This window comes from Triticum dicoccoides, chromosome 3B, assembly GCF_002162155.2.
Source record: "Triticum dicoccoides isolate Atlit2015 ecotype Zavitan chromosome 3B, WEW_v2.0, whole genome shotgun sequence".
NCBI lineage: Eukaryota > Viridiplantae > Streptophyta > Magnoliopsida > Poales > Poaceae > Triticum > Triticum dicoccoides.
The window spans coordinates 161,058,142-161,068,751 of NC_041385.1; the positions used below are offsets into that span (position 1 = coordinate 161,058,142).

General features: G+C 42.8%; 1 long non-coding RNA gene across 2 annotated transcripts; it reads left to right on the forward strand.

Annotated features, from left to right (window-relative positions):
* Positions 1-8,224: 8,224 nt before the first annotated feature.
* On the forward strand, positions 8,225-10,374 carry LOC119275334. 2 transcript variants are annotated; one of them, XR_005135626.1, is made up of 5 exons: positions 8,225-8,865; positions 8,934-9,066; positions 9,142-9,241; positions 9,357-9,371; positions 9,568-10,374. It is a non-coding gene; the product is annotated as an uncharacterized LOC119275334 (long non-coding RNA). The 2 variants fall into 2 exon arrangements; XR_005135627.1 differs by lacking the exon at positions 9,142-9,241 and having other exon boundaries at positions 9,267-9,371.
* Positions 10,375-10,610: the final 236 nt, after the last annotated feature.

Consider the following 10,610-nt stretch of genomic DNA (forward strand, 5'->3'; position numbering starts at 1 on the left):
TTCCTGTGAAAAGGCCGGCCCGTTTGACTTGGTCAAAAGGTGGCAGGCCGACCCACGGAAAGCCTGTTAACGACATGTTCGCATATATCCCATTTACAGCCCACTAACCCAGGGCCCGTTACGACCTCTCCGAATTAGGCCCAGTAGCGTCATCTGGGCCGTCCAATATGATTCCAGCCTGTTTTAACTTCCGACCCATGTATATGAGGCCCTTTGTAACTCTTGGCCCATTAATGGCCCGTGGTGAAACTGGCCCGTAATGAACAGTGTATCACTTTATACCCATTAACGGCCCATTACTCCATTGGGTCGTTCCAACCCATGTTATCTTTCGGCCTTCTCAGGGCCCATTTATTCTTGGGCTCTTTTCTAGCATTTGGTTACTTACGACCTGTTACTGTCATTTACTACTTGTGGGCCAAATTCAGCTTGTGGTTATAGTCGGCCCATTTGTGGCCCGTTAATACGTTGGGCCGTTTTCATGTAAAAAACTGTTGGGCTGTTTTCATAGAGTTATCAAATACGGCCTATTAACGGCCCGTTATGCTCCACGAATAGTATGGCCCATGATTGGCGAAATGATTATACGCCCCGTAGAAGGCCCATGGATCCTACCGCCCGTAAAAGGCCCATGGATCGTATGGCCCGTAGAAGGCCCATGGATCCTACGGCCCGTAGAAGGCCCATGGATCATACGGCCCGTATAGAAGGCCAATGGATCCTACGGCCTGTAGAAGGCCGATGGATCATACGGCCCGCAGGAGGCCCATGGTTACAACAGTCCGTGTGTTGCCATGATTATTGTGGCCTAATTACAAAAAATAGGTTTTTGTGGCCACTAGAAAAACACGGAAAAAGAACTGTAGTGACTAGAAGCAAACAACTAAACAAGACAATAAGGAAATAAATAAGCAAGCAATTAATGCTAGCCTATTACCACTATTACACATATTACATCCACTAGGCATCAAAGTCCGCCACCAGTGCAAATATAGGGAACAAAGCAGCATATTACATACACTAGCCGGTAAAATTGGCCACCAGTGCAAATAAATGCGGCAGCAAAACAAGAGCATAACTGAAACAATTTCGGAAGAGCTCATGAAATGTTATCCTGGGTATCCACCATGCTGGCAATAAGCTTAGCAAGCTTATTAGCTTTGTCCTGTTTGGCGCTAAAATCCTCCAACGCTTGTTGTTGCACCAGAAAGTATGCATCCGAATGCTCCAGGGACTTTCGCAGTCCTTCCGCTTCTTGTCGCAGCACTGATACGTCTCCAACGTATCTACTTTTCCAAACACTTTTGCCCTTGTTTTGGACTCTAACTTGCATGATTTGAATGAAACTAACCCAGACTAACGTTGTTTTCAGCAGAACTGCCATGATGTTGTTTTATGTGTAGAAAAGAAAAGTTCTCGGAATGACCTGGAAATCCACGGAGGCACTTTTTGGAATTAATAAGAATTTCTGGGCGAAAGAAATACACGAGGGGGCCCACGGCCTGTCCACGAGACAGGTGGGGCCCCCCCTCTGTAGGGCACTCCCCTATCTCGTGGGCCCCCTGGACCTCCACCGACGTCAACTCCAACACTATATCTTCCGTCTCACGGAGAAAAAAATTAGAAAGAAAGTTTCATCGTGTTTTATGACACGAAGCTGTTGCCAAGCCCTAATCTCTCTCGGGAGCGCTGATCTGGAGTCCGTTCGGGGCTCCGGAGAGGGGGATTCGTCACCGTCGTCATCATCAACCATCCTCCATCACCAATTTCATGATGCTCACCGCCGTGCGTGAGTAATTCCATCGTAGGCTTGCTGGACGGTGATGGGTTGGATGAGATTTACCATGTAATCAAGTTAGTTTTGTTAGGGTTTGATCCTAGTATCCACTATGTTCTGAGATTGATGTTGTTATGACTTTGCTATGCTTAATGCTTGTCACTAGGGCCCGAGTGCCATGATTTCAGATCTAAACCTATTATGTTTTCATCAATATATGTGTGTTCTTGATCCTATCTTGCAAGTCTATAGTCACCTATTATGTGTTATGATCCGACAACCCCGAAGTGACAATAATCGGGATACTTCTCGGTGATGACCGTAGTTTGAGGAGTTCATGTATTCACTATGTGTTAATGCTTTGGTCCGGTTCTCTATTAAAAGGAGGCCTTAATATCCATTAGTTTCCGCTAGGACCCCGCTGCCACGGGAGGGTAGGACAAAAGATGTCATGCAAGTTCTTTTCCATTAGCACGTATGACTATTTACGGAATACATGTCTACATTACATTGATGAATTGGAGCTAGTTCTGTGTCACCCTATGTTATAGCTATTACATGAGGAATCGCATTCGGCATAATTATCCATCACTCATCCATTGCCTACGAGCTTTTCACATATTGTTCTCTGCTTATTTACTTTTCCGTTGCTACTGTTACAATCACTACAAAACACCAAAAAAATTGCTATTACTATCTTTACCTTTTTCCACTGTTACCATTGCTGTCATACTACTTTGCTACTAAATACCTTGCTGCATATACTAAGTTATCCAGGTGTGGTTGAATTGACAACTCAACTGCTAATACTCAAGAATATTCTTTGGCTCCCCTTGTGTCGAATCAATAAATTTGGGTTGAATACTTTACCCTCGAAAGCTGTTGCGATCCCCTACACTTGTGGGTTATCAAGCACAGCTGATCGATGTATTTCAGCTTGTAGTTGAGACTCAAGAAACCAAACTGATTCATACAGTGAGTTTGAATAGCTTGTGCAAGCGGCAGTGGCCAGTAACTCGAACACTAAACCAAGACAGGACTTTGGAGACCAATAAGGATGTCTCACTATTCTGAACCTTATCTGCATTACTTCCTTTACCATTGCTTAATAAGGCACTCTTCCCCAATATTCTGTCAGCATTCTAAAAGACTAAACAAGCAGACACATAACAGGTTTAGTATGTACTAGTATATGAAACTCATTTCGGTGAACTAGTTCATTAGTAAGGTGGACATGATTAAACTACCAAGTCTTCTATTGCCAAATACTAGTACATAATAAAAGCATCAAACAAACATATATCTATGTCCTATGGTCATTGCATTATCTTGCCAAATCTCTACTCCTAATGTTTCAGTTGGTAGTCTCTGTTCCGTTTTTTTTCGTTCCACCTTCTTCCCGAGGGATGCGAATGTACGAGTTTGTGAGTGGCCATCCTATGATTTTATGGTCAGAGCAGGCTTTAAGGAGGAATTTGACGCGTATGTGCATAATGCTGAGCTAGAGGACTTCTTACAAGATAAGTGTCCTCAGTACTATCAATTGACTGATTCCTTTGTGCGGAAGTTTAAATATAACTATACGCGTAATTCTCCTAGTGTTCTATTTGATATTTATGATACATCTTACACCATGGACTTAGAGGATTTTACAACTGCTTGCAGACTCCCGTAGTGGGGTAATATTAATGATCCTCACAAATCTGAATTTAGAGATTTTCTTGCTAGTATTACTGTGGGAGAATCTAGGGACATAGCACAAGCTACCATATGGAGCATTCATTTTCCTGCTATACATTATTTTGCTCTCTTTATTGGTAGATGTATTAACGGTAAGGATGAAGCATGTCACATGTGTGTACCTGATCTGAGTATCCTCAAGAGTGTTGTGTTAGGTTTCAAAGGTTATAACTTGGGGGCAATAGTTGCACGTAGGTTGCAGAATAATAGTAGAAAGGGAAATTTATTTGGAGGAATTTATGCAACCCGTGTGGCTAATTTTCTTGGTATAGCCCCACGAGAGGGAGATATGATAATACCTCCTGTTTATTTGGATAAAGAAGCTATGTTTAGTCATCATTTTCTCGAGAGGAATGAACAATTTCTCCATTATCGACTCATCTATGACAGACGTCGTCCCTGTTACTCTTCCTGCTTCCTACCTTTTTGATTATCATGCAAAAGGAAGATATGTTGTCACCAGGGAGGAAGCAGCTGAATACGAGAGGGGAGTGGAGGCAGCTCGCCAACACGCTGCAGCTCAGGAGGCGGTTGCCGCTGCATCTCAGTACAACCCCAGTTTCACTTATGGATATCAGCCAGGCGATCCTTGGTATTAGACCAACTTAGGCCAAAAGCCTAAGCTTGGGGGAGTATGTATTTCTCACCGACTTTACATTCATGTTCACACACTAGTCGTCGGTGCTCATACTCTTTCATTGTATTATCCATGCTAGTTTAAATTCCCTTTTCTAGTTTTCTTCTTGTGTGTTTGATAAACCTTGAGAAAAACCAAAAAAAATAGTTAGTTTAATTCCCATGCTTGTAGTAGAATTAAAATGAAAATCCAAAAAGATTTCTAGTTCTTCTTCTTACTTGTTGGGAGCTTTCCCGTGTAAATAGTTTTCTTTTCTTTTCTTTCCTTTGGGGGTCGAGAAGACCATATTGAAAATGCTTAGTGGCTCTCATATGCATGATTGTTTATTTAATTTAGAACCCATATTACCTGTCTTCTCTTTTGAGTTGAATGCTTACAGATTCCAGCTTAGTCCAATGCACGTGCACTCTTATTATTATACACATCATTCGATCGTGCAAGGGAAAGGCAATAATGACGACATATGATGGACTTATTGAGATGAGAAAAGATGGTATGAACTCGACCTCTCTTGTTTTTGTAAATATGATGAGTTCATCGTTTCTGAGTCAGCTTATTATGAAGTAAACATATTTGCAATAACATTTAGAGATTATAGTTGCTTGTGCCATGCTTGATTAGCTTTGAGTTATAATGGTTTACCTTGCGTGCCAACATGCTATTAGAATAATTATGATGTGGTATGATGGGATGGTATCCTCCTTTAAATAAATTGAGTGACTCGACTTGGCACATGTTCACGCATGAAGTTGAAACAAAATCAACATAGCCTTCACGATATTTATGTTCATGGTGGATTATATCCTACTCATGTTTGTACTCGGTGTGGATCAGTTTTTATGCATGTTTATGACTGTTGTCGCTCTCTCAGTTGGTCGCTTCCCAGTCTTTTGCTAGCCTTCACCTATACTAAGCGGGTATACTACTTGTGCATCCAAACTCCTTAAACCCCAAAGTTGTTCCATATGAGTCCACTATACCTTCCTATATGCGGTATTTACCTGCCGTTCCAAGTAAATTTGTATGTGCCAAACTCTAAACCTTCAAATGAAATTATGTTTTGTATGCTCGAGCAGCTCATGTTACGACTAGGGCTACCTATATCTTCCATGCTAGGTGGGTTATTCTCAGAGGAGTGGACTCCGCTCCTCATTCACGAGAAAGGGCCGGTAACCGGGATGCCCAGTCCCATGATCCAAAAAGATCAAAGCAAATCAAAATAATTAAACAAAACTTCCCTAGGGCTGTTGTTTGTTGGTGGCACTCATTGGTTCAAGCAAGCCATGGATTGATGCTTGTTGGTGGTTGGGGGAGTATAAACTTTTACCATTCTGCGTGGGAACTGCCTATAATGCATTTAGTATGGAAGATACAGCCATCTCATAGTTGTTGCGTTGACAGCAAAAGTATGCCGCTCAAAATGTTATTCAATCTCTATTTCAAAATCGAGCTCTGGCACCTCTACAAATCCCTGCTTCCTCTGCGAAGGGCCTATCTATTTATTTTTATGTTGAGTCATCACCCTTCTTATTAAAAAGCACCCGCTGGAGAGCACACTGTTATTTGCGTGTATTACTATTGGTTTATATAGGGTATGACTTGACTGGATCTCTTTTACCATAAATTACAATGTTTAGTCAGTCCTTGATCTTTAAAGGTTCTCTGCATTTATGTTTTGCGGTCTCAGAAAGGGCTAGCGAGATACCATTTTGTTATATCATGTTATGATTGTTTTGAGAAAGTGTTGTCATCCAAGTTTTATTATTATGGCTCGCTAGCTGATTATGTTATTGATATGAGTAATTGTGAGACCTAAGTGTTATTGTGAGTATGCTTAGTTCATAATATTTGCTGAAACTTGAATGCTGGCTTTTCATGTTTACAACAACAAGAGCAAACAGAGTTTGTAAAAGTTTTTCTTTATTACTTTCAATTTATCAACTGAATTGCTTGAGGACAAGCAAATGTTTAAGCTTGGGGGAGTTGATACGTCTCCAACGTATCTACTTTTCCAAACACTTTTGCCCTTGTTTTGGACTCTAACTTGCATGATTTGAATGAAACTAACCCGGACTGACGCTGTTTTCAGCAGAGCTGCCATGATGTTGTTTTATGTGTAGAAAAGAAAAGTTCTCGGAATGACCTGCAAATCCACGGAGGCACTTTTTGGAATTAATAAGAATTTCTGGGCGAAAGAAATACACGAGGGGGCCCACGGCCTGTCCACGAGACAGGGGGGCGCGCCCCCTATCTCGTGGGCCCCCTAGACCTCCACCGACCTCAACTCCAACTCTATATCTTCTATCTCGCAGAGAAAAAAAATTAGAGAGAAAGTTTCATCACGTTTTACGACACGGAGCTGCCGCCAAGCCCTAATCTCTCTCGGGAGGGCTGATCTAGAGTCCGTTCGGGGCTCCGGAGAGGGGGATTCGTCGCTGTCGTCATCATCAACCATCGTCCATCACCAATTTCATGATGGTCACCGCCGTGTATGAGTAATTCCATCGTAGGCTTGCTAGACGGTGATGGGTTGGATGAGATTTACCATCTAGTCAAGTTAGTTTTGTTAGGGTTTGATCCCTAGTATCCACTATGTTCTGAGATTGATGTTGTTATGACTTTGCTATGCTTAATGCTTGTCACTAGGGCCCGAGTGCCATGATTTCAGATCTAAGCCTATTATGTTTTCATCAATATATGTGTGTTCTTGATCCTATCTTGCAAGTCTATAGTCACCTATTATGTGTTATGATCCGACAACCCCGAAATGACAATAATCGAGATACTTCTCGGTGATGACTGTAGTTTGAGGAGTTCATGTATTCACTATGTGTTAATGCTTTGGTCCGATTCTCTATTAAAAGGAGGCCTTAATATCCCTTAGTTTCCGCTAGGACCCCGCTGCCACGAGAGGGTAGGACAAAATGTCATGCAAGTTCTTTTCCATTAGCACGTATGACTATTTACGGAATACATGCCTACATTACATTGATGAATTGGAGCTAGTTCTGTGTCACCCTATGTTATAGCTATTACACGAGGAATCGCATCCGGCATAATTATCCATCACTGATCCATTGCCTACGAGCTTTTCATATATTGTTCTCTGCTTATTTACTTTTCCGTTGCTACTGTTACAATCACTACAAAACACCAAAGATATTGCTATTAGTATCTTTACCTTTTCCACTGGTACCATTACTATTATACTACTTTGCTACTAAATACCTTGCTGCAGATACTAAGTTATCCAGGTGTGGTTGAATTGACAACTCAACTGCTAATACTCAAGAATATTCTTTGGCTCCCCTTGTGTCGAATCAATAAATTTGGGTTAAATACTTTACCCTCGAAAGCTGTTGCGATCCCCTACACTTGTGGGTTATCAAGCACAGCTGATCGATGTATTTCAGCTTGTAGTTGAGACTCAAGAAACCAAACTGATTCATACAGTGAGTTTGAATAGCTTGTGCAAGCGGCAGTGGCCAGTAACTCGAACACTAAATCAAGACAGGACTTTGGAGACCAATAAGGATGTCTCACTATTCTGAACCTTATCTGCATTACTTCCTTTACCATTGCTTAATAAGGCACTCTTCCCCAATATTCTGTCAGCATTCTAAAAGACTAAACAAGCAGACACATAACAGGTTTAGCATGTACTAGTATATGAAACTCATTTCGGTGAACTAGTTCATTAGTAAGGTGGACATGATTAAACTACCAAGTCTTCTATTGCCAAATACTAGTACATAATAAAAGCATCAAACAAACATATATCTATGTCCTATGGTCATTGCATTATCTTGCCAAATCTCTACTCCTAATGTTTCAGTTGGTAGTCTCCGTTCCGTTTTTTTTCGTTCCACCTTCTTCCGGTTTATTTTCGTCCCTACTCCCACCCCCAGCAATCCCCTCGCCCAAAAAAAACCAACCCGCATTACAAAGAAGTGATGCCTCGACGTACTACCCTCGCAAGAAAAATCCAATGAAAAAAAGCCTACGAAAGAAAACCAACGAAAAAAAACCGCTCCCTCGTAATGTACCAACGAGCGAAGGGTACCCTCGAGCGAGGCCACACCAGATCCCATTGCCGCTGCCCTTGCACTCGCATCCCTCCGCCGCCGCCCTGGCACATCAAGCCGCCGCAGATCCATCCATTTGCCGCCACCCTCGCACATGAAGCCACCGCCGATCCCTGTGCTACCTCGACGGGAGCCATTAATCGTCTCGCTACAACTTGAAGCTGCAACTTGGGCGGTGCCATGGATCCTTGTGCAGAGAAAACAAGACGGGGGGAGGTCAGGGAGGAGCAGTAGGAGGAGTGAAGGAAAAGAAGGCGGCGGAGAAGGCTCTGCTCACCGGAGAGCTCGATCGGCGGCGACGAACTCCGAGCCGCACGTTCTGGTGACGGAGGGCTGGAACCGGTCGATGGGGAGACCTATAGGCGCGCGACGGCGACGGTTTGGGACGGCGGCGAAGCTGCAACTCGGACGGCGCCATGGCTTCCTATGCAGAGAAAACGAGATGAGGGGGAGGTTAGGGAGGAGCAGAAAAAAGGCGGCGGAGAAGGCCCTGCTCGCCGGAGAGCTCGACTGGCGTCGACGCTCGCTGTAGCGGGAGTATGCTCGGGCGTACCGGCATGAGAGCTGCAGTTGGTGGGAATTGGCTGCGGGCATAGGAACCGTGGATTGATCCCACGTACACACAGGTACTATAATTTTCCCCCTATGCTTCTTCTAGATTTTGTTTTGAGCTGATGGGTCCGAGATGTGGCAGCACTTCTCGGCTCTACGAAATCCATGGCTCAAGTGCGTGTCCCGGGGTCCGAGCCTCTATCACTTCTTCAGTTCCGGCTTGCTTCAAGAACAAAAAATTTCTGTGTGGAAGACCACTAGCAGAACTGAATGTTGTATGCACCTTCATCTTGCAGTCCAATTACTTGGATTATTTGGGACAAATTCCTTTCTTTTTAACTGTACTACAGTTATATAGCAGGATAAGGATACATGCTTGTACTGCCTCTATCATAAATTGCACATGAGTTGATTCCGAGTTTAGACAGCTAGCAATCAATCGCTCTGAAGGTATTGCTCTTTTATTTTATTTCAGATCATGAGGAAATGGGTTCAGATATGTGACTACTCTATGTTGTACTAACTATTCTATGTTGTACTGACTATTCTACGCGACCACCAACAGCAAGGGTTCTCTCAGGTGAGATCCCCTCCTTTCAATTTGTTCCCCTTCATTCCCCTATTTGCGTGTGTCAGCTATTTTTCTTGTATAAACTCTAGCAGAGGGAATAAATCTTGGTGATGGATTTACCTTGACAGAAGATGATTTATAGATTTTATTTTTAAATTCTGTGTTCCACTGAACTTCTTTCACCACACTGTCTCCAACACTGTAGCGGCTTGCTCGAATCGTCCACCACCGACCGCCACTGGTGCAAGCTGAAACTCACCCGGGGGAGCACTGGCTGGCGCGACCGTGGCGGCGAGGACCAGGTCAAGGCTTCGCAATAAGCGCCGGATCAAGCCATGAAACACGTTGACAGATTAGTTTTCCACCTCATGTTTACTTCACCATGTAGTTGGGTGTAACGTGAGTTCTGCTCTTCTTCTAGGCTGTTGGGAGGAGCGACCCTGCCATCACGTGGAGAACGAGCGGCTCTTGGTGCTCGACAAGGTGCCTGAGCAAGGCATATTAGTGGAGATGGCTTGACCCTGAACTTGCTTTCCCCAAATTTGTTCAGTGAGCAGTGCTATCATATTCTCCTTGCTCTTACCATGGATAGGTTTGGAGTTTGGGTATTTTTAGTTCTCGCATTTGGACCAAAATGATTGGGGCAGTGGAGATTGACACGAGCAATTTTGAACACAAGGTCAGACAATGAAGGATTTGTTGTCGAGATATCAAAAGTTGCTCATATCAACTGGAAATATAGAAGTTATATTCAGTAATGCAGACATATAGTTTTTTTGCATATGAAAATAGATTGTCAACATATATTATTTGGCTCAATAAATTGTGTTGTGAATCACTTCGAATTGTTTGTAACAATGCACATTTTTCATACAACACCTTAATATGTAGCTTATAAGGCTTTTAGTTTGTGAATAATTTGTTCAAAGAGTCACACTGTATCATCACACAAGGCAACAATATATTAAGGTGAAGACTTTGTCATCTATACTTGTTGATACCTTTTCAATTATGCTTACCTTGCATCCTTCTGTTAACAGTTTAGAAATATAGTTATGTTCATTGATTTCTTCTACAGTTATCCCACGTTAGTATAGGTTGTGGACGATCGTATAGTGTTTTCTTTAATTGCGGATCAGGTGTCATTCACTTTTGCAAAGATAGGCCAGTAAGATATCTAGAATTTCCTTCATGTGGTTGCATCATTTTTTAAACCGTGTAAGTTTTGAGTGAAACTATACTATCTGT